This window comes from Hemibagrus wyckioides, linkage group LG14 (genome assembly GCF_019097595.1).
Source record: "Hemibagrus wyckioides isolate EC202008001 linkage group LG14, SWU_Hwy_1.0, whole genome shotgun sequence".
In the NCBI taxonomy this organism is placed as follows: Eukaryota; Metazoa; Chordata; class Actinopteri; order Siluriformes; family Bagridae; genus Hemibagrus; species Hemibagrus wyckioides.
Genome location: NC_080723.1, coordinates 19,286,070 through 19,310,229, shown reverse-complemented (window position 1 = coordinate 19,310,229; position 24,160 = coordinate 19,286,070). Strand labels below are relative to the sequence as shown.

The 24,160-nt window shown below is 37.4% G+C and overlaps 6 non-coding genes and 1 pseudogene across 6 annotated transcripts; 3 read left to right on the top strand and 4 right to left on the bottom strand.

The window, feature by feature from the left end:
• Positions 1-142: 142 nt before the first annotated feature.
• On the bottom strand, positions 143-283 carry LOC131365298 (U4 spliceosomal RNA). Its single transcript, XR_009206605.1, has one exon. It is a non-coding gene; the product is annotated as a U4 spliceosomal RNA (small nuclear RNA).
• Positions 284-1,862: 1,579 nt separating this feature from the next.
• The window catches only part of LOC131364555 (eukaryotic translation initiation factor 4 gamma 3-like), a 28,912-nt pseudogene continuing 6,614 nt past the window's right edge, over positions 1,863-24,160 (top strand).
• LOC131365309 (U4 spliceosomal RNA) lies at positions 10,845-10,985 on the top strand. The gene has a single exon (XR_009206615.1). It is a non-coding gene; the product is annotated as a U4 spliceosomal RNA (small nuclear RNA).
• On the bottom strand, positions 11,562-11,702 carry LOC131365302 (U4 spliceosomal RNA). Its single transcript, XR_009206608.1, has one exon. It is a non-coding gene; the product is annotated as a U4 spliceosomal RNA (small nuclear RNA).
• On the top strand, positions 13,216-13,355 carry LOC131365305 (U4 spliceosomal RNA). Its single transcript, XR_009206611.1, has one exon. It is a non-coding gene; the product is annotated as a U4 spliceosomal RNA (small nuclear RNA).
• LOC131365394 (U4 spliceosomal RNA) lies at positions 14,215-14,355 on the bottom strand. The gene has a single exon (XR_009206688.1). It is a non-coding gene; the product is annotated as a U4 spliceosomal RNA (small nuclear RNA).
• LOC131365308 (U4 spliceosomal RNA) lies at positions 14,890-15,035 on the bottom strand. Its single transcript, XR_009206614.1, has one exon. It is a non-coding gene; the product is annotated as a U4 spliceosomal RNA (small nuclear RNA).

Sequence of the window (24,160 nt, the reverse complement as noted above, 5' to 3'; positions counted from 1 at the left end):
CTATCCTTGAACGATCTACACAATCTGGTTGCAAAAAAAATAAAGAAAAACAAAAGCGGTATCGTAAAATTATCGTTAGAAAACAAGTTTTGATGGCAGGGCGATTTAAAAACAATCTGTTTTTAAAACACAATTTTAAAGGTCTCGCAAGAGACCATCAAAAATTGCCACGGCTGACTATTTTTCAAGTCACCCAGGCGGGGTATTGGGTAAAGTTTTCAACCACCAAAGCTCGCGCCTCGGATTGACCTCATAAGCTACAATATTGCCTCTGCGCAAAGATAAAGAGTTCGGCCACGACCACAAATGCCTACGATCAGATAGCAGACGATCCAAGATGGTACATGCCCACATACATACACAGAGTTCAGGTGCTATTATGTCAATGACAGAAGCAAAAAAATCTGCGTACAAATCAAACAACACATTAATCACGTCCTGAAATTATTATTAGAAATCGACATTTGTGACGGCAGGTATATTCAACAGTTTACAAACAGAAACGCATACATGAACCAAGACAGTGTGAGAAAAAACCTTTCAACTATACAGTAGGGAAGGGGCGTGGTCAAATAGGATAGGTCGATGTCTTTGTGTTCATGGCCAAACTATCCTTGAACGATCTACAAAATCTGGTTGTTAAAAAGAAAAGAAAAAGAAAGCTAAAATTGCTGTGCACGCAGTTGTGTGTGTAGAATATTTAATAAATATTTAATATTTATTTATTTAAAGCTCAGGAACTGGAGCAACGGCTCAGACACACACACACACACACCAAATTTACAAGTTTCCAAAACTCTGATTTCCATGCTCATGTAAATATGATGATCATACATCCATAGCTCATCAGCATAGACACACCCACAAAACTCCATAAAAGGTCAAGTGCACAGAGAGCTGGGAGCAGGAAATTTACCATCAGGGTAAAGGAACAGAAGTGGAATATATATATAACATGTAATAACATTATATTCATAATAATAAAAAAGCACTGTTTGTTTGTTTTGCAATAATGTAAAATGTTTTAATTTTTAGTAAATGTTTCCTGACCTAATAAACTGACATGAGGATATGTTTTTAATCTAGTTTAGTCTAGTTTAGTTTTTGCTAAACACTTTAAACAGAATCGAAAATAAGCCCTTTACCTTGCACATGGTTTTTCAGATAGAAAAGTGCAGTAATCCATTCAGATGATATTTTTTGAAGTGGGTCAGGTCAGCATGAGTAGGATATCAACATTTTTTTTCTTCACTTTTACAGGTTTTTTACGAATACCAAGAATTTCCTTGTTCACAGTGTGATAGGGATGAGAACATTCTGGAATTAGGAACTTGATTTAGGTAAAAAAGACGAGCAATAGTACACGAGTTTCAGTCGGTGATTTGAAAAACGTACATGACGACTAATCATAGCTCTATCAGAGAAGGAAGCAACACGTACGTGAGACCTGTGTGAGTTTAAACTGTTCACATAAGTTACACTCACCTGTGTATCGCGTGTGAGTCTAAAGAAGTGTTCACTAGACAGCAAATCAGACACAAAACCTAGATGTCCTTCTGCTTTCCTGGTCCAAAAAATCTCAGAAACCCTTCACTGTTAGCAAAATATTGACTAATCTTCAAAATCCATAAGAGTGCAACTCGAAGCAGAGCTTTCAGAAGGTTTGGAGGTTAAGATTCAGGCAGTAATAACACTGTATACTGGTTTAGGGTTGTGCAGAAGTCTGGGATTTGATAAACTGTGTTGTTCTTCTGTCAGAGACACAGTCACATGGTGCTGTACTGCTTCCACTATTTGTAACAGATAATGTAATATTTTTAGATAGTTAACAGAAACTTTCACTGTGTGTGTGTAGAGAGGTGATGAAACCATTGCTGCCAATAGGAAAAGCTGCTGTGCTGCTGGTTCTCATCCTCAACCAACTGGTACGTGTCTCTGTGTCTCTCTCTTCCTCCCTCTCTCTCTCTGTCTCTGCCCCCCTCTCTCTCTCTCTCTCTCTCTCTCTCTCTCTCTATATGCCTCCTTGTCTCTCTCTCTCTCTCTCTGCCTCCCTAAATTACCCCCCTCTCTCATTCATTCATTTGTGTGTATAAAATGATCAAACTGAAATATCTGAGGTTACTGCCTCATATGAAATGATCAGTTCTGTTACTGCCCTGGTTACTCCTGACTCTAACTAAATGTTAATATTTTGTCATCGTTATATTTTTAGAGTCACAATAAAGCTGGTGCTTTGTGGATTGATGCTGGACTCAACTGGAAGGACTTCCTTTCTGAGGATGAGGACATCAACAAGTTTGTGACGGAGCAGGTAACAAGACTGATTTTATATACCTCTGTGTGTGTTTTGGGTTGCAGCTTTGTTTTGTTGGTCTTAAAAAGAGAAAATAATCTTGTGTCTATAATTACTTGATTTTTATTTAGAGCTTCCCTCAGACAGTTTTCACACTGAAAATAACAATCAGAAACAATTCTTTCATCCAACCAAAATTTTTTAGCTGAGTGTAGAGGAGCTGAGCGATAATATTTAAGCAGTTTCCTAAGTAAAAGATATGAAAATAAATGAAACATTATTGTGTGGAAAAATGTACTGTGTGCTTGTTTTTGCTCCAAAGACTTGAGATAAAGTCCATTTCCCACAGTGCACCTACAAGCATGGCTGCACCAGACTCCAACACCCACAACAACACAGCCGCCTTCATTTTGATCACTTTCACCTAAGGACTTTCACATCATCTTTTCAAGGCACTCTCCTCCTACAGAAGACTGTGGACCATCAAGACAAAAATCTCACGATTCTTTCCATCAGAAACTGTCCTCATCAACAACATGCAGGACACACCATGGTCTCTTATCCGCCTACTTGGATGGACAAACCCCCTTTGTTTTGTTTATACTTGTGACATTAACACACACGACACAGACAGCCATGCTGCACCTGCATCTTATTCTACCTTCCTACCTCAAACTGGTCCACTAATGTACAGTTAATGTTTCCATCTGCACTGACTGTAGCACTGCTAATTTAATGTTTGCACTGGTTCACTTTTTATACAATATAATACTGCACTGTTACACAGGTCATATTTCCTCTTGCTAAAAGTTTTAGATTTTTCTTAATATTTTTTATGTTTATATTTTTGTATTGTTGTGCACCAATACACCAAGGTAAATTCCTTGTACGTACTTGGCAATAAAGCTGATTCTGATTCTGATTCTGATTCACGTGTTATTTTTAAAGGGACAGGCACATAGGCTGCTATGACAATGGATGACTGTTGGGATGTGTACATGAATGTGCCCCATCATTGACTATACCTGCAATCTTTGCTGTACAGTGGATTTATATCACACTTGCTTTTTTTTGTGCACCCTAACATGTTTATTGATTGCATCACCACAGGAACACTGTTGAAGAGATCCTTCACATTTTAGCATCAGGGATGTCTTGACATCATGCTGACTGAACTGAACTTGAATATGAAATATTTCCTAACACTAACTGCTATCTGACTTTGTATGGAACATTAGATATATTTGTATGGGCAAGAACTTTAGCACTGTAAGCTTTGATCCCTGGCCACAATTAACAATAAGATAAGGACATGGGAAGATGATTGTGGTGAGAGGCCAAGATGTGACTGAAAGCCATAAGTGTTGTTATTTCAAAAAGATATAAGAAGCTGGTTCACTACAGTGAAGGGAGATCATCCTAAACCCTTTTCTTTAGAATTATTTTTATCTTAATTAGCAAGACTTTCTACAAAAGGTATGGTCACATAGCAGCCTTTTGGGTAGCCGCAGTGACTCATGACCATAGCCTTTGGTTGGCAGGCAGCTAGAGAAATTTTAGAGTAATTCTATAATTAGCCCTTGAAAATCCTTGAAAGTCCTCTAGTGTACAGTCTAGCTGCTCAATCTGAACGATTCAGCTTGAGGTAGTTTTATTAACCAGGTTTGACAGGTTTCAGCAAAACATCCAGCCAAACTATTTCTCAAAACTAATCCTTTGAGTCTGAAACATGAAGTTCTGATATACAGACATTATTCAGAGAAATATGGCAGAAACTCCAAAACTTGCTGAGTGCAAATGGTTTCTCTCTTCTGGAGATGGTGGTTTAATTTCTTGCAATGATCTGGTTAATGAGAATCTTTAAAACACCAGCAGCAAACACACACACACACACACACACACACAAACATCCCACAGAAAACTACACAGAGAATTTACACTGAGTAAAAATCCAAGCCTGAAACAATTGTAACCCTACTTTCTTGGCTTATTTAATACTCTCCAGTCTCTTTTCGGGCTGTGGGTAATAAGCGGGCTACAGTTGAGTTACAACAACTTCTTTATTTCAGCCAAACGGCAAGACAGTACATTAACTTTTTCCCTCTCTCTTCTCTTTTCCCTCACCCCGGTGCTACTACAACCTGTCCTCCCCCGGGAAAACCCCAGTGTTACTTGTTAGTTCCCTTTTAACATAAACACAACAAGCAAAAATCAAATGTCACACATGCAGGGATACAGACAAAATAATGATGTGCTATTAATAATAATTAAATAATATTCAATTCTAAATTAAAACACATAAATAAATAAATACCTTATGGGTGTACTTCATATGATAATAAATAACATAAATCAATGCACAACTAAGGTTACACAATCCTTAAAACCCCATAAAACACCAATAACAACAGATTTACAAGAAAAAGCTCCTCCAAGTGTGTGTGTGTGTGTGTGTGTGTGTGTGTGTGTGTGTGTGATCTTCTCCTGTGAGCATATGTGAGATATCCTCTGCATCCTCTTCAATCACAAGCCCTGGACTCCCTCTCTGTGCCTCTCTCTCTCCCTTCACTTCTCTCAATAGAATCCTATACTCAAACAAAAAACGTACAATAGTCTCAGTAATACACCAATATAACAAAACGTGTGTATTTTTTTACTTCTCCATGTAAACTTTTCCATCACAAAACATATATTAACTACATGATTATTAACGGAGTTAATGAGTTAACAAAGATCTTGTTATCGTCACTATTTATTATTATTATTATTATTATTATTATTATTATTTACGCAATCACTCTTGTTATCGTCACTATTTATTATTATTATTATTATTATTATTATTATTATTTATGCAATCACACTCGTTATCGTCACTATTTATTATTATTATTCCGTTTCCTGTGCGCGCTACTAGTCCTAAACGATAAGAGCTAGAAACATGGTTCCAACGCTAAAATGTTGCTCATGTTGTGCTTAAGTGTGCTTTTACTTTTAGTTTATTTTATATTAATTTTTCACTTCCTGGTTTCCATACGAACTAGCTGTGACGTCAGCTAGAGGTGTTTCTTTTTTTAAGGTCGTATCGTCTTTAAACTGTTCCTACAACTTGAATTCTAACTCTAAAGCCACATACTACCTTAAACTTTAGCTATGGTTCACATATTTTAACTGTGACTTTAGCTTGTATTTATTATTTGAGAATGTCTTGTAATAGTTTAAGCACGTATAGCTTGTATATTTTTAACAGAGGCTAGCGGTAGGTGTTGGTAAATACTACTACACATACTACCTTAAACTTTTCTGTTCTTTTCTTTCTTTTCGGCGCTAAGTGTCCTGTGTTCTTTTGTGTTGTCTTTCTTGTATTTATTGTCTTTTGCACTGTCTTGTCTATGCTCTGTTTGCACCTAGCTGCACACTGTGCACTTTACGTGGCTAAGACAATCTTCTGTCCTAGCTCTGTGGTGTTGTTTTTATGTTGAACTTTGTTGTTGTACGTTTATGTAGCACCAGGTCCTGGAGAAACGTTGTTTCATTTCACTATGTACTGCGTCAGCTATATGTGGTTGAAATGACAATGAAGCTTCTTGAATCTGGAATCTGGAATCTTAAACTACCTACATACTACCTTATACTTTAGCTATGGTTCACTTCCTGGTTTGTGTCGGCCGGCCAATCACAGCTCACCCTGAAAATCTTTCTTTAAATCTAATCCCTGCGCTGAAAAGATTGACAGACAACGATGACCGCGCCTTTAGCGAGCCAATCGAATCTCTCGCATTTCTGTCGTTCTCTGCCAATCGCTTTCATTCGCGGCGATGGGCCCGCCCACGGAAACGGATGAATTGGCCAATTAAATCGCGCGCGCCCTGTGTCGTATCATTCAGATTACGTGTGTTCATCTGCAGCGTGTGTTTTCTTATATCGCGTGTTTACCTCCGTATTTTAATAACTTTTGGACTTTTATAATCGTGTGCTTTGATTAACCTTTATTTTAGGAGGTTTTGGAATATTATACCGCGCCAGGTAAGAGCTGTTTTATTGTTTACATCCATGCCTCGATGTTTATCATGTGTTGTTATAAATATATTATAGTGTCCTGTTATTATACATTATAGTGTACTGTTATTATACATCATTGTGTACTGTTATTATACATTATAGTGTACTGTTATTATACATTATAGTGTACTGTTATTATACATTATAGTGTACTGTTATTATTCATTATAGTGTACTGTTATTATACATCATTGTGTACTGTTATTATACATCATTGTGTACTGTTATTATTCATTATAGTGTACTGTTATTATACATTATAGTGTACTGTTATTATACATCATTGTGTACTGTTATTATTCATTATAGTGTACTGTTATTATACATTATAGTGTACTGTTATTATACATCATTGTGTACTGTTATTATTCATTATAGTGTACTGTTATTATACATTATAGTGTACTGTTATTATACATCATTGTGTACTGTTATTATTCATTATAGTGTACTGTTATTATACATTATAGTGTACTGTTAGTATACATTATAGTGTACTGTTATTATACATTATAGTGTACTGTTATTATACATCATTGTGTACTGTTATTATTCATTATAGTGTACTGTTATTATACATTATAGTGTACTGTTATTATACATCATTGTGTACTGTTATTATACATTATAGTGTACTGTTATTATACATTATAGTGTACTGTTATTATACATCATTGTGTACTGTTATTATTCATTATAGTGTACTGTTATTATACATTATAGTGTACTGTTATTATACATTATAGTGTACTGTTATTATACATTATTGTGTACTGTTATTATACATTATAGTGTACTGTTATTATACATCATAGTGTACTGTTATTATACATTATAGTGTACTGTTATTATACATCATTGTGTACTGTTATTATACATCATTGTGTACTGTTATTATACATTATAGTGTACTGTTATTATACATTATAGTGTACTGTTATTATACATTATAGTGTACTGTTATTATACATCATTGTGTACTGTTATTATACATTATAGTGTACTGTTATTATACATTATAGTGTACTGTTATTATACATTATAGTGTACTGTTATTATACATCATTGTGTACTGTTATTATTCATTATAGTGTACTGTTATTATACATTATAGTGTACTGTTATTATACATCATTGTGTACTGTTATTATACATTATTGTGTACTGTTATTATACATTATAGTATACTGTTATTATACATCATAGTGTACTGTTATTATACATTATAGTGTACTGTTATTATTCATTATAGTGTACTGTTATTATACATTATAGTGTACTGTTATTATACATCATTGTGTACTGTTATTATACATTATAGTGTACTGTTATTATACATCATTGTGTACTGTTATTATACATTATAGTGTACTGTTATTATACATTATAGTGTACTGTTATTATACATCATTGTGTACTGTTATTATACATTATAGTGTACTGTTATTATACATTATAGTGTACTGTTATTATACATCATTGTGTACTGTTATTATTCATTATAGTGTACTGTTATTATACATTATAGTGTACTGTTATTATACATCATTGTGTACTGTTATTATTCATTATAGTGTACTGTTATTATACATTATAGTGTACTGTTATTATACATCATTGTGTACTGTTATTATTCATTATAGTTTACTGTTATTATACATTATAGTGTACTGTTATTATACATCATTGTGTACTGTTATTATACATTATAGTGTACTGTTATTATACATCATTGTGTACTGTTATTATACATTATAGTGTACTGTTATTATACATTATAGTGTACTGTTATTATACATTATAATGTACTGTTTTTATACATCATTGTGTACTGTTATTATACAGTATAGTTTACTGTCATTTTAGTGTGCATTATTATGTATGATTTACAATCTAAGAGGGCTGGAAATTGTAAGGAATTGCATGTTGTTCGTTTTATTTTTTTAATTATTGTATTTTATGATTTAATTATTATTCAATTCAACATGCTGAATTTAACTTTCACAGATTTTCGACTACTGATGCCTCACAAATCTCGTAAGGCCATGGCAGCACAGGTGTGTTGCCCTCTGAAGCTGGCAACAGACCTGCTCCTCACCATAAGGTATGTGTAGAAAAGACATGAAGCCATACCATGTAATCTATAGGTTGTGTGCCAACTGAGTTTTTTTTTAATGTTGCAGACCAGTAAATGTCCAGTGCAGGCCTGTGGACACACACCACTTTTTTCAGATTCTCCCACTCAAGTTATTGAGGAAAATTTGGTATGTAAATATGTCAGTATATTATATCTGAAATATCTCACCTAAACTCTTTACCCATTGCTTAAATTTTACTGCCATAAATGTAGACTGTTAATGTATATTTTTTCATCATGTTGTTTTAGGCATACTGGCGCAAGCTGGTGCTGTTCCCATCGGGTCCAGCACTTCTATCAAGCACAGTCCCCACACCGAACCCACATTCGGCCCCTGGACATGGACCCTGGACCCTCAGCATCCAGCACTCCCCAGCCCAGCAGCACTCCACTCTCTGTGATGGTCCATCAGCCGAGTCGTGTTCCTCCAACTTCAACATTTCAAGCACCTGTGTCACATTAACCACATGCATACATTAGGTGAGTGGAAGGCCGACACTTGCAGAAAGTGTGGTCGATCTAGGACATCAGCAACTGGACATAGCCAGGACAAGGCCAGAATTTATTGTCCAGTGGCAGAGACGATGACAAAAGAGCAGGTGCTCAAAAAAATAAAGAAAATATAGATATGTTGCATATAGTACTCGTATTCTTACAAAGTTATATGTATATTTTATATTTAAATATTTTATGTTTAAATAGTATTTTTCTGTTTTGTTTATAGTTTAATATATTGCTATTTTATAATTTGTCACTTGTATTTGTTGTTAGGGTACATGTGATGTATTATTTGAATTGTATTTGCACATTATCTTTGCTCTTTGCACTGTCTTTTGTCTTGCACTGTTTGCACCAAGTTGCATACGATGTACTTCATGTAGTTAGGACTACTTACTTTCTGTCCTTAGCTCTGTGTTGTTTTGTAATTATATGTTATGTTGTTTATGTAGCACGAGGGTCCTGGAGAAACGTTGTCTCATTTCACTGTGTACTGCATCAGCTATATGTAGTCAAAAGGACAATAAAAGCTTCTTGACTTTACTTGATCTGAATGTATTCTTTGTTTAATCATTATTTATAAGTTTTGAGAGGTTACTGCATATTTAGGTGTGTGCTTTAACATATATAATTAATAATATAAATATTGGTAGTTTTTTGTTTATAAATTTCTATGCTTTGTTAGTATTTTATAATAATTTAGCACTTATGTATATTGTTATAGTGTGTGTCTTGTGCTGTATTATTCTTATCTTTGTATAAAAACAGAAAAAAAGACAATATTTCTAACAGTAGGTACTGAGGAGCCATATTATGCATATAATTAAATAATCAAAGTCAACTAACTACACAAGAGTTAGAACTTGACTCATTTTGACAGCAGGAAGGTTTCTGTAGACTAACAGTTGCCATTTCTAAAACTGAATTAAATTATATTAATTAATTTAATCCTTGTCTGAGGTGGGATTCGAAGCGGGTAAGTGTGGATGGGAGGGGGACTTGAATTGTTTGTGATTTTTTTTTTTGGAAAAAAGCACAATTTAAAAAAAAATACAAAACAGGCACATATAAATCACACTTGGCACTCTGTCTCTCCTTTGCTTTCTTCCTTTCTTTCTTCTCTGTTCTTTCTCTTTTTTTCTTCCCTCCCCTTCTTCCCCATTTCTTTCCTTTCTTCCCCACCCGAAACAGAATATTGTTCCCCAGCTTCTGAACTATCTCTATGTATGTATGTATGTGGGCATGTACCATCATGGATCGTCTGCTCTCTGAACGTAGGCATTTGTGGTTGTGGCCGAACTCTTTATCTTTGTGCAGAGGCAATATCGTAGTTTATGAGGTCAATCCGAGGCGATACCGCTTTTGTTTGTCTTTTCTTTTTTACAACCAGATTTTGTAGATCGTTCAAGGATAGTTTGGCCATGAACACTGCGTGATTTAAAAGACATAGACCCATCCTTTTTGACCACGCCCCTTCCCTACTGTATGACAGGAAGGTTTTTTCTCACACTCTTGGTTCATATAATTTTAAGTTGTCATTAAAGTGTTTGATTTGCAAGCAGATTTTCCAAATCGTTTAAGATCAGTGTTCAGATGAATATTCTCTCATTTTCAAAACATCTAAATCTCGTATTTGATCCAGGCCCCTTTCTTGTTCCGACCTTAAAAATGAACGTCTTTTATTTCTATTTCATTTGATCTAACTTTCTTGACAGTTTTTTGTCTATTTTTTTTTTTTTACTTCTGTCATTGAAATTAGCACCTGAACTATCCCTGTGTATGTATGTGGGCATGTACCATCATGGATCGTCTGCTCTCTGAACGTAGGCATTTGTGGTCGTGGTCGAACTCTTTATTTTTGCGCAGAAGGTATATCGTAGTTTATGAGATCAATCCGAGGCGCGAGCTTTGGTGGTTTATAACTTTACCCAATACCCCGCCTGGATGATTAGAAAAATAGTCATCTGTAGCAATTTTTAATAGTTTCTTACGAGACCTTTCAAGTTGTGTTTTAAAAACAGATTGTGTTTTTAGTTTTTGTAATTATAAACGTTTTTGAAAGGTATTATTATTTTACAAACTTATTGGGTAAAGTTTTAAAATTAAAAGTTTTAATATAAAAACACCTTCAAAAACGTTTATAATTAGAATGCAAAAACTAGAGACAATCTGTTTTTAAAACACAATTTGAAAGGTTTAGTAAGAGACCATCAGAAATTGATGAACAAAATCTTCCAGCTATACAGTAGGGAATGGGCGTGGTCAAATAGGATAGCTCGATGTCTTTAAATTCGCCTAGTATTTATGGCCAAACTATCCTTGAACGATCTACAAAATCTGGTTGTAAAAGAAAAGAAAAACTAAAGCAGTATCGTAAAATTATCGTTAGAAAACAAGTTTTGATGGCAGAGCGATTTAAAAACAATTTAGCTACTAAATTACATTAAATACATTTAGATCGTCTGCAATACATTTGTAAAATAATAATAACAATAATACCTTTCAAAAGCGTTTATAATTAGAATACAAAAACTAGAGACACAATCTGTTTTTAAAACACAATTTTAAAGGTCTCGGAAGAGACCATCAAAAATTGCCACAGCTGATTATTTTTCAAGTCATTCAAGCGGGGTATTGGGTAAAGTTTTCAACCAGCAATGATCGCGCCTCGGATCGACCTCATAAGCTACGATATTGCCTCTGAGCAAGGATGAAGGATTCGGTCACGACCACAAATGTCTACGTTCAGATAGCAGACGATCCAAGATAGTACGTGCCCACATTGTTACGTCCCAGTCTAGGGTTGGGCCGTACAGCAAAATAATGGATCGGGGTTCTATTTTAAACTGTATGGAAAAGGTGGAACACAATGGTGTTATATAGCAGGAAGAATTAGACCGAAACGTTAGAGTAGAAATAGTGAGGTTTGTATAGCTTTACAAAATATACACATGAACAAAAAATACACACACAACACCGGATCAGCTTCAGGGTGGACCCAGGCCAAAATAATAAACAGAAGGTATCTGTATCTTAGAAACTAGCTTACCTACAAAAAACAAAACACAACCAAAAATACAGGTACCTTCCCTAACTCCCTAAACCAAAAACAGTGAAGAAATTCCCTCATCCCCAAAATAAATGGCAGCCACACCCTACTACCGGTGGGTGCACAAACATATAGTGAAGTTATTTATAATGGGATTATCTATATATACATATACAAAGAGCCAAGCGACCAAACCAAGGGACAGAGCAATAATCAAAGTCAATGGGAGGCAAAAGTCAGAACCAGAAAACACAGTCCAAGATCAAAAAGTCAAAATCACAATCACAAAATCTATCTCCAACACAACCAACGCCTCGCCTACACGTCTCCCCCCTTCCCGCATATCTCTCTCCGATTTATGAATGGTCGCTGATTGATGACGTCACTCTCAGGGCGGAACCGGTGAGGTAGATGCCGGTGTAGCGACAGTCGGAAAGCCTGGAGTGGAGTCTGGAGCGGCGCGCGACCCGGACACAATACACACGCGCGCCACAAAGCACAGCAACACATGCACATACAAAACACATACAGCGACCAACATGATGCGGGTTGTAACAACATACATACACAGACATAGTTCAGGTGCTATTATGTCAATGACAGAAGTAAAAAAAGAAAAAACAGTAGACGAAAAACATATGAATATTTAAGTGAACAAAAAAACATGTTCAACAATTTCCCATTAAAAAGCTGTCAAGAAAGTTAGATCAAATGAAACAGAAATAAAAGACGTTCACTTTTAAGATCGGAACAAAAAAGGGGGCTGGATGAAATACGACATTTAGATACTTTGAAAATGAGAGAATATTCATCTGAACACTGATCTTAAACGATTTTGAAAATCTGCTTGCAAATCAAACACTTTAATGACAGCTGAAAATTATTATTAGATATCGACATATGTGAAGGCAGGTATATTCAACAATTTACAAACAGAAACGCATACATGAACCAAGACAGTGTGAGAAAAAACCTTCCTGTCATACAGTAGGGAACTGAAGGGGCGTGGCCAAATAGGATAGGTCGATGTCTTTAAATTCCCATAGTGTTTATGGCCAAACTGTACTTGAACGATCTACAAAATCTAGTTGTAAAAAAAGAAAAGAAGCATGTGGGCATGTACCATCTTGGATCGTCTGTTGAACGTAGGCATTTGTTGTCGTGACCGAATTCTTCCTCGTTACTCAGAGGCAATATCATAGCTTATGAGGTCAATCCGAGGCGCGGTTATTGCTGGTTGAAAACTTTACCCAACTCCCCGCCTGGATGACTTAAAAATAGTCAGCCTTGGCAGTTTTCGATGATCTCTTGCGAGACCTTTGAATTGTGTTTTGAAATCCGATTTTATCTCTAGTTTTTGTGTTCTAATTATTAACGCTTTTGAAAGGTATTAATATTATTATTATTTTACAAATGAATTGCAGTAGATCTAAACGTATCTAATGTATTTTATATGCTAAATTGTTTTTAAATCGCCCTGCCATCAAAACTTGTTTCCTAACGATAGTTTTACGGTACCGCTTTTGTTCTTCTTTTTTTTACAACCAGATTTTGTAGATCGTTCAAGGATAGTTTGGCCATAAACACTAGGTGAATTTAAAGACATCGACCTATCCTATTTGACCACGCCCCTTCCCTACTGTATAGCCGGAAGGTTTTTTCTCACACTGCCTTTGTTCATCTATGCGTTTCTGTTTGTAAATTGTTGAATATCCCCGTCTTCACAAATATCGATTTCTAATAATAATTCCAGGATGTGATTGTGTTTTTTGATTTCCAAACAGATTTTCCAAATCGTTTAAATTCAGTGTTCAGATGAATATTCTCTCATTTTCAAAACATCTAAATCTCATATTTGATCCAGCCCCCTTTTTTGTTCCGACCTTAAAAGTGAACGTCTTTTATTTCTCTTTCATTTGATCTAAATTTCTTGACAGATTTTTAATGGGAAATTGTTGAACATGTTTTTTTGTTCACTTAAATATTGACATGTTTTTCGTCTATTTTTTTTTTTTACTTCTGTCATTGACAGGGCGCGATTATTGCTGGTTGAAAACTTTACCAAATACATTCAAAAAATAATAATGAAACCAATAACAATACCTTTCAAAAGAGTTTAAAACTAAAACAAAAAAACTAGAGACACAGCCTGTTTTTAAAACACAGTTTTAGAGGTCTCGCAAGAGACCATCAAAAATTGCCACGGCTGACTATTTTTCAAGTCACCCAGGCGGGGTATTGGGTAAAGTTTTCAACTAGCAATGATCGCGCCTCGGCTTGACCTCATAAGCTACAATATTGCCTCTGCGCAAAGATAAAGAGTTCGGCCACGACCACAATTGCCTACGTTCAGATAGCAGACGATCCAAGATGGTACATGCCCACATACATACACAGAGATAGTTCAGGTGCTATTATGTCAATGACAGAGGCAAAAAAATCTGCGTACAAATCAAACACATTAATCACATCCTGAAATTATTATTAGAAATCAACATTTGTGACGGCAGGTATATTCAACAGTTTACAAACAGAAACGCATACATGAACAAAGGCAGTGTGAGAAAAAACCTTTCAACTATACAGTAGGGAAGGGGCGTGGTCAAATAGGATAGGTCGATGTCGTTAAATTCACGGAGTGTTTATGGCCAAACTATCCTTGAACCATCTACAAAATCTGGGTGTTAAAAAGAAAAGAAAAACTAAAGCGGTATCGTAAAATTATCGTTAGAAAACAAGTTTTGATGGCAGGGCGATTTAAAAACAATTTAGCAACTGAAATACATTAGATACGATTAGATCTACTGCAATACATTTGTAAAATAATAACAATAATACTTTTCAAAAAGGTTTATAATTAAAATACAAAAACTGGAACCACAATCTGATTTTAAAACACAAGTCATCCAGGCGGGGTATTGGGTAAAGTTTTCAACCAGCAACGACCGCGCCTCGGATTGACCTCATAAACTACAATATTGCCTCTGCGCAAAGATAAAGAGTTCGGTCACGACCACAAATGCCTATGTTCAGAGAGCAGATGATCCAAGATGGTACATGCCCACATGCTTTTGTTTTTCTTTTCTTTTTTACAACCAGCTTTTGTAGATCGTTCAAGTACAGTTTGGTCATGAACACTAGGTGAATTTAAAGACATCGACCTATCCTTTTTGACCACGCCCCTTCCCTACTGTATGGCTGAAAGGTTTTTTCTCACAGTCTTGGTTCGTATGCGTTTCTGTTTGTAAATTGTTGAATATACCTGTCTTCACAAATGTCGATTTCTATTAATAATTTTAAGCTGTGATTAAAGTGTTTGATTTCCAAACAGATTTTCCAAATCGTTTAAGATCAGTGTTCAGATGAATATTCTCTCATTTTCAAAACGTCTAAATCTCGTATTTGATCCAGCCCCCTTTTTTGTTCCGATCTTAAAAGTGAACGTCTTTTATTTCTGTTTCATTTGATCTAACTTTCTTGACAGCTTTTTAATGGGAAATTGTTGAACATGTTTTTTTGTGTTCACTTAAATTTTGACATGTTTGTCGTCTTTTTTTTTTTTACTTCTGTCATTGACATAATAGCACCTGGACTATATTGCCAAAGGTTTTGGAACATCCTTCCAAATCATTGAATTCAGGTGTTGTTTTTAATGGGTTGGGTTTGGCCCCTTATTTCCAGTAATAGGAACTCTCTATGCTTCAGCATACCAAGACATTTTAGACAATTTCATGCTCCCAATTTTGTGGGAACAGTTTGGGGATGGCCCCTTCCTTAATGCTGAAGCATTAAGATTTTTCACTGAAACTCGAGCCCAACCCCTGAAAAACAACACCTGAATTCAATGATCTGGAGGGGTGTCCCAAAACTTTTGGCAATACAGTGTACATTTGGCCATATATTTTTTTTGTAAATATAAATTATTATTAATTATAAGTGAATACTAAGTGAATAATAAATGAATAATCTAATGAATACTATATGTTGATAATGATCAGATAGATAGATAGATAGATAGATAGATAGATAGATAGATAGATGGTATGTCCAGCAGCCAAGGATTGTCTGATTATTTTGCCGGTCTTCCATGATGGAACCAAAAGCAGCATCACAAGTTCCCAGTCCTAGCTGATTAATTCAAGAATTCTGATGGATTTTTTACAAGGCTGTGAATGATCTGATCTTATTGAAATGTTTTTAATATTTATTTATTTAAAGCTCAGAAACTGGAGCAATGGCTCAGACACACACACACCAAATTTACAAAAGTTTCCAAAACTCTGATTTCCATCATGCTCATGTGAATATGATGATCATACATCCAAAGCTCATCAGCATAGACACACCCACAAAACTCCATAAAAGGTCAAGTGCACAGAGAGCTGGGAGCAGGAAATGAACATCAGGGTAAAGGAACAGAAGTGGAATATATATAACATGTAATAACATATTATATTCATAATAATAAGAAAGCACTGTTTGTTTGTTTGTTTTGCAATAACGTAAAATGTCTTATTTTTTAGTAAATGTTTCCTGACCTAATAAACTGACATGAGGATATGTTTTTAATCTAGTTTAGTCTATAAGAGGCTCTGGATAAGAGCGTCTGCTAAACACTTTAAACAGAATTGAAAATAAGCCCTTTAACTTCTTTTCAGATAGAAAAGTGCAGTAATCCATTCAGATGATATGATTTGAAGTGGGTCAGGTCAGCATGAGAAGGATGTCAACATTTTTTTTCTTCACTTTTACAGGTTTTTTTCTTTGTGTAAACACTCATGCAAACAATTTACACACGAATCCATTCATCTGCAACCGGATAAATGATGCTCAATAAACATAAGAACGACAAACACGATTCAGTGTCGTTGATAGAAAAATGAAACAAATAACCAAAACATGATACAAATATTATTTAAAGTTGCTGTATTCTTCTTCTTCTTCTTCTTCTTCTTCTTCTTCTTCTTCTTCTTTCGGCTTTTCCCTTCAGGGGTCGCCACAGCGAATCATTTCTCTCCACCTATCCCTATCTTCTGCATCCTCAACATTTACACCCACTAGCTTCATATCCTCATTTATTACATCCATAGTCCTCCTCTTTGGCCTTCCTCCTGCCTGGCAGCTACATGTCCAACATTCTCCTACCAATATACTCACTCGCCCTCCTCTGGACATGTCCAAACTATCTTAACCTGGCCTCTGTAACTTTGTCCCCCAAACGTCCAACATGAGCTGTCCCTCTGATGTACTCATTCCTAATCCTGTCCAACCTTGTCTCTCCCAAAGAGAACCTCAACATCTTCAGCTCTGCTACCTCCAGCTCTGACTCCTGTCTCTTTCTCAGTGATACTGTCTCTAAACCATACAGCATGGCTGGTCTCACCACTGTCCTGTACACCTTCCCCTTGATTCTCACTGAAATTTTTCTGTCACACAGAACTCCAGACACCTTTCTCCACCCATTCCAACCTGTCTGCACTCGCTTCTTTACCTCTTTCCCACACTCTCCATTACTCTGGACTGTTGACCCCAAGTACTTAAACTCCTGTACCTTCTTCACCTCTTCACCCTGTAATCTTACTGTTCCACTTCCCTCCCTGTCATTCACACACATGTACTCAGTCTTACTACGACTGACTTTCATTCCTCTTCTCTCCAGCGCAAAAGGAGACTCCTGTCTGACCTCCTCTGACAACTGGTCCATCACCATAGCAAACAGGAAGGGGCTCACAGTCGATCCCTGATGCAGTCCCACCTCCACTCTGAACTCCTCTGTCTGACCTACAGCACACCTCACCACTGTCCTGCTCCTCTCATACATGTCCTGCACCACTCTGACATACTTCTCTGCTACTCCTAAATTCCTCATACAGTACCACAGCTCTTCTCTTGGCACCCTGTCATACGCTTTCTCCAAGTCTACAAACACACAGTGCAACTCTCTCTGACCATCCCTATACTTCTCCATCAACATTCTCAGAGTGAAAATTGCATCTGTTGTGCTCTTTCTGGGCATGAAGCCATACTGCTGCTCACAAATTTCCACTACCTTCCTTAACCTAGCTTCCACTACTCTTTCCCATAGCTTCATTGTATGGCTCATCAACTTTCTCCCCCTATAGTTGTTGCAAATCTGCACGTCACCTTTATTCTTAAAGATCGGCACTAATACACTTCTTCTCCATTCCTCAGGCATCTTCTCACTCTCTAAAACCTGTTAAACAGACTAGTTAAAAATTCCACTGCCGCCTCTCCTAGACACTTCCAGACCTCCACCGGGATGTCGTCAGGACCAACTGCCTTTCCACTTTTCATCCTCTTCAAAGCCTTCCTGACTTCATCCTTTCTAATCTTATCTACTTTCTGTTCCACAGAGTTCACCCCTTCTACTCTTTTTTCCCTCTCATTTTCCTCATTCATCAGCTCTTCAAAGTACTCCTTCCATCTCCTCCGTACACTCTCCTCACTTGTGAGCACCTTTCCATCTCTATCCTTAATAACTCTAACTTGCCGCACATCCTTCCCATCTCGATCCCTCTGCCTAGCTAACCTGTACAAGTCCTTCTCTCCATCTCTAGTGTCTAACCTAGTGTACAACTCGTCATACGCCTTCTGCTTGGCCTTAGACACCTCCCTCTTCACTCTGCGCTGTAACTCCTTGTATTCCTGTCTATTCTCTTCAGTCTTCACTCTTCCATGTCCCACTTCTTCTTGGCTAACCTCTTCCTTTGAATACTATCCTGAACTTCCTCATTCCACCACCAAGTCTCCTTGTCTTCTTTCCTCCTTCCAGATGACAAACCCAGCACCTTTCTTCCTGCCTTCCTGATCACTTCTGCTGTAGTTTCCCAGTCATCTGGCAGCACTACCTGACCACCCAGAGCCTGCCTCAACTTCTGTCTAAATTCCTCACAACATTCCTCCTTTTTCAGCTTCCACCACTTGGTTTTCTTCTCCATCTCTATCTTTGACCTCTGCTTACAGACCATCAGATTCATCCCACACACCACCATCCTATGCTGTCTGGCTACACTCTCTACCACTACCACTTTACAGTCACTCATCTCTTTCAGATTAACTCTTCTACATAGGATGTAGTCTACCTGTGTGCTCCTACCTCCACTCTTGTAAGTCACTCTATGCTCCTCCCTCTTCTGAAAATAAGTGTTAACCACAGCCATGTACATCCTTTTAACAAAGTCCACTACCATCTGTCCTTCAAGGTTCCTTTCCTTAACTCCAAACTTGCCCATCACCTCCTCATCACCTGTGTTCCCTTCACCAACATGTCCATTAAAATCTGCTCCTATCACCACTCTCTCACCCGTGGGAATAGTCTCTATCACCTCATCTAATTCACTCCAGAATCTCTCTTTCTCGAGAGATTAACAACATTCAACATCACCCCTTCAACCTCTAACTTCAGACTCATCACCCTGTCTGACACTCTCATCACCTCCAGAACATTCCTCACAAACTCCTCCTTCAGGACCACACCTACCAAATTTCTTTTACTATCCACAGCATAATAAAACAGCTTTAATCCTGCTCCTATACTACAAGCCTTGCTACCCTTCCACCTGGTCTCCTGTACACACAGTATATTCACCTTCCTTCTCTCCATCATATCAGCCAGCTCTCTACATTTCCCCTCATAGTACCAACATTCAGAGTTCCTATTCTCAGTCCTACACTCTTACCTTTTCTCTTCTCTCTCTGTCTACGCACTCTACTTCTTTGACCAACAGTAGCCCAATTTCCATCAGCGCCCTGTAGGTCAACAGCGCCGATGGCGGTCGTTGTTAACCCGGGCCTCGACCGATCCGGTATGAAACTTAGAGTATTGACGATTCGCATGGTTAAATTTGGCAATGTTTTATGCTGGATGCCCTTCCTGACGCCACCCTCTCTATTTATCCGGGCTTGGGACCGGCACAGAAGTCACTGGACTGTGACCCCCATGGCTAGATTAAAGTTGCTGTATTAGTAAATTAAATTTTCTATTCAGGAAAACTTTAACCATATTTAAGAAACTCAGCAGAGAGAGAGAGATAAAGAAAGAAAGTGGAAGCAAATGAAAATAGAATTTAAAAAATGCATGTTTATTTTCTATATACACTATATTGCCAAAAGTTTTGGGACACCCCTTCAAATCATTGAATCCAGGTGTTGTTTTTCAGGGTTTGGGCTCGGCCCCTTAGTTCCAGTGAAAGGAACTCTTAATGCTTCAGCTTCCTACCAAGACATTTTGGACAATTTCATGCTCACAACTTTGTGCGAACAGTTTGGGGATGACCCCTTCCTGTTCCAACATAAGTCCTGACCTCAACCCGATAAAACACCTTTGGGATAAATTAGACTGGACACTGCGAGTCAGATGAAAACTCGGACATCTGCCTTTACTTGCACTTGAATGTAATATGGAGTTGGCCTGCCCTTTACAGCTATAACAGCTTCAACTCTTCTGAGAAGGCTTTCCACAAGATTTAGGAGTGTGTTTATGGGAATTTTTGACTGTTCCTAGAGAAGCGCATTTGTGAGGTCAGGCACTGATGTTGGACGAGAAGGTCTGGCTCTCAGTCTCCACTCTAATTCATCCCAAAGGTGTTCTATCGGGTTGAGGTCAGAACACTGTGAAGTTCCTCCACACCAAACTTTCTCATCCATGTCTTTATGGACCTTGCTTTGTGCACTGGTGCGCAATCATGTTAGAACAGGAAGCAATCATACCCAAACTGTTCCCACAAAGTTGGAAGCATGAAATTGTCCAAAATATCTTGGTATGAAGCTGAAGCATTAAGCGTTCCTTTCACTGGAACTAAGCGGCCAAGTCCAACCCCTGAAAAACAACACCTGAACTCAATGATTTGGAGGGATGTCCCAAATCTTTTGGCAATATAGTGTATAATAAATCTCATAAATCTAATTATAATCATAATATTATTCATATATATATATATATATATATATATATATATATATATATATATATATATATATATATATATATATATATATGAATATTATTATTATGCATTATTATTGTAATCATAATATTCCAGATGAAAATGACTGATGAATGGTAGTTTTATCCACCCTGGAATCTGCTCAGTAGAGTGGTGTGTAATGATGATGAAGGAATGAACACTAGATGAATGCTAGGAGTGATTATGACATGTTCTGGGGATATATTTCTCTACAGTTTTCTGTGGACAATCTTCACATGAAGGATCGGGTCAGTCAGCTTGTTCTTGGAGAGACACAGTATAGTATCAGGATAAATGGTGTTAAAAAAAAGAAAGGAAAAAAGGGTCACTTGGTGATGACGCGGTGATTGGAACTGGAATCAGAATCGAATTATACGTCATGTTGTCAAGGCAATAATCAACACAACAACGACTCAGCGAGCAAAAGACGACTTTGTGAGCGACAATCAGCGAGCAAAAGACCACTTTGTGAGAGGAAACTAGAGAGAAAGCGACCGTTTGTGAGAAAACTAGCGAGAGCAATCTCCACTTTTCCCTCCTTGTGTGAAAAGGTACTTTAACAGTCCCACTTGTAACGGATACGACTCGTTTCTAAACAAACCAAAACATTAGCGGTGATTTTTAATGTTCTTGGCTGTTTTCACCTCTTTTAATATTTATCAATAAGAAGACTCGGTTACAGAAAGCTAACTGACGTTATTTTGTTAGCTCATTAGCTCCGTTAATACTCACGTAGTCAAAATGATTGTAATGTTAGCACTCGGTAATGTTAGCCTAGCTAAACCCTGTGGAGATTTTTATAAGTCAGTATAATGGGTTATAAACAGTTTTATAATTAAACCTGTTAATGCGCTGTCTAAGATACGATGCTTGAAACCACAACTGTGCCGAGAAAAAACTTTATTTATTTAATTTAATTACTTTTTGCTTCAGATCGCTAATCCTCTGTAAGGTTCACGGGCGAGTCGGTTCGTTGAATCGATTCTTTTATGTGGACGTTTAATGCACTTTAGGAACCAACTCGAGGAGTCGACTCCATCGTGAACTACGCATCACTTTTGTACATAGACTTGAAATGATAGAAATAATAGTTAATTGAACTGTGGACTGTTTCGACAGATGCAGCAGTGTCCAATAGCCACTCCTGAAGAAATTCAGGAAAGAGTGACTGGCTTCATGTGTGGTAATGTTTTTTTTTTTTTAATTAAGAAATATTACATTGGTAGAATATTATTTTATTATGTTTAGGGCTGTACTTTTTCTGATTTGGGACAGGGCCTGAGGTGTTATTAATTACATGTTGGATCTGTTTTTTTCAGCTGGAGTGTTTTATCCAACTTTCCATCCTTCAAATGAAGGTTATCCTCTTCCTCAGCGAAGGGAGCGCGAACTGGTAATGCATCAAATAAAGTTCTGCTAGAATAATAGACATCCAGCTGGTTTTATCACGGCCATGTTCTGTGCTCACGAATCAAGCATTTCAAGGAGAAAAGAAACAAATCCAGCTGTTTTAGTGGTGTTGTGTGTAAAATTACTTTATTTCAGTTAAGAAATATTAATAAATATTATGATGAATCTTTGTGTGTTGTCTCTCAGACTTGTCAATCAAGACAGAATCTCCACAAGAGACCAGGCCTGCTCCTCTTCTCCATCCCTCCAGAGGAGGAAGTACAGCAGAAGAAGATGGAGAAAGTCCAGTCACAGAGGAGAAAGAAGCAAAACAAGACTGAGGTTCAGAAGGTAGAACAGAGGGAACCAGTCAGTTTCTTCATCCCTGTGACCGAAGAAGAGAAAGAAGAGGCAAAGAAAGCCAACATTGTCATTGGTGATTTCTTGTCCGAACACCTGGCGCTTACAGGGGGTGACATTGTGGAGGCTCCTGCCCCTCTACAAATCACACCCCTAAAGGAGGCAGATGTTGAATTCCTGCAGTGCTTCCAGTTCATCTTTGAGAACATGCGTGAACCGGGGGGCCTTTCGGACATCCCCGGCGTCACTGTGGACAAGGTAAACGTGACCGTTAGTGACGGGACGCTCTGTAGGAATAACATATTTCACTTCAGCTGTTTTAGTGGTGTTGTGTGTAAAATTACTTTATTTCAGTTAAGAAATATTATGATGAATCTTTGTGTGTTGTCTCTCAGACTCATCAATCAAGGCAGAATCTCCACAAGAGACCAGGCCTGCTCCTCTTCTCCATCCCTCCAGAGGAGGAAGTACAGCAGAAGAAGACGGAGAAAGTCCACACACAGGGGAGAAAGGAGCAAAACAAGACTGAGGTGCAGAAGGTAGAACAGAGTTTTTATCCAATTATTAGTTTCTGAAACACGGCAAACTTTTCTTGTTTTGGACTTGCATTGTTCACAGCACATCATTAAAGTGTGCAATGCTGTTTTGACTTTATTTGTAGTGACTTTTATGAAGACATTCAGACATTAATAACTGTCTGAATACTGAATGACTTAACACTGGGAAATGTTAAAGCCTAATTTAGTCCAGTAGTTTTAGTGCTGTAGCTTGTACTTTATTGCTTTATTATAGTTTAGAAACATTACATTGATCCTGTGTGTGTGTTTTTTCTCAGACTCGATCCCAGAAAAAGCCCAGGGAACCGGTCAGTTTCTTCATCCCTGTGACAGAAGAAGAAAAAGAGGAGGCAAAGAAAGCCAACATCCTTATTGGTCATTTCTTGCCTGACCACCTGGCGTTTATAGGGGGTGACATTGTAGAGGCTCCTGCCCCTCTCCAAACCACACCCCCAAAGGAGGCGGAGCCGAACAACACTCCTGTCGAGGTCCAGCCCTCAGAGCCCCGTCCCGCTGCCTCTCCCAGTAATTCAAAAGAGAGGAAGTGGTACGATCGGGAATTCATGCTGAGCTTGCGGTTCGTCAGTGCCAGCATGGGCAAACCCGAGGGCTTTCCGGACATCCCCGGCGTCACTCTGGACAAGGTAAACGTGACCGTTAGTGATGGGATGCTCTGTAGGAGCGCAGTGATGTACTCAGTATAAAGTGTCAGGCCAGTAATTCACTGCTATTCTGTTTTTATTGCCCTGGAGCAGGTCGAGGACCTTTAAGTTTCACAAAAGGAACTTCTAAACACCTGATAGTTCATTATTATTAATTGCGCCATTA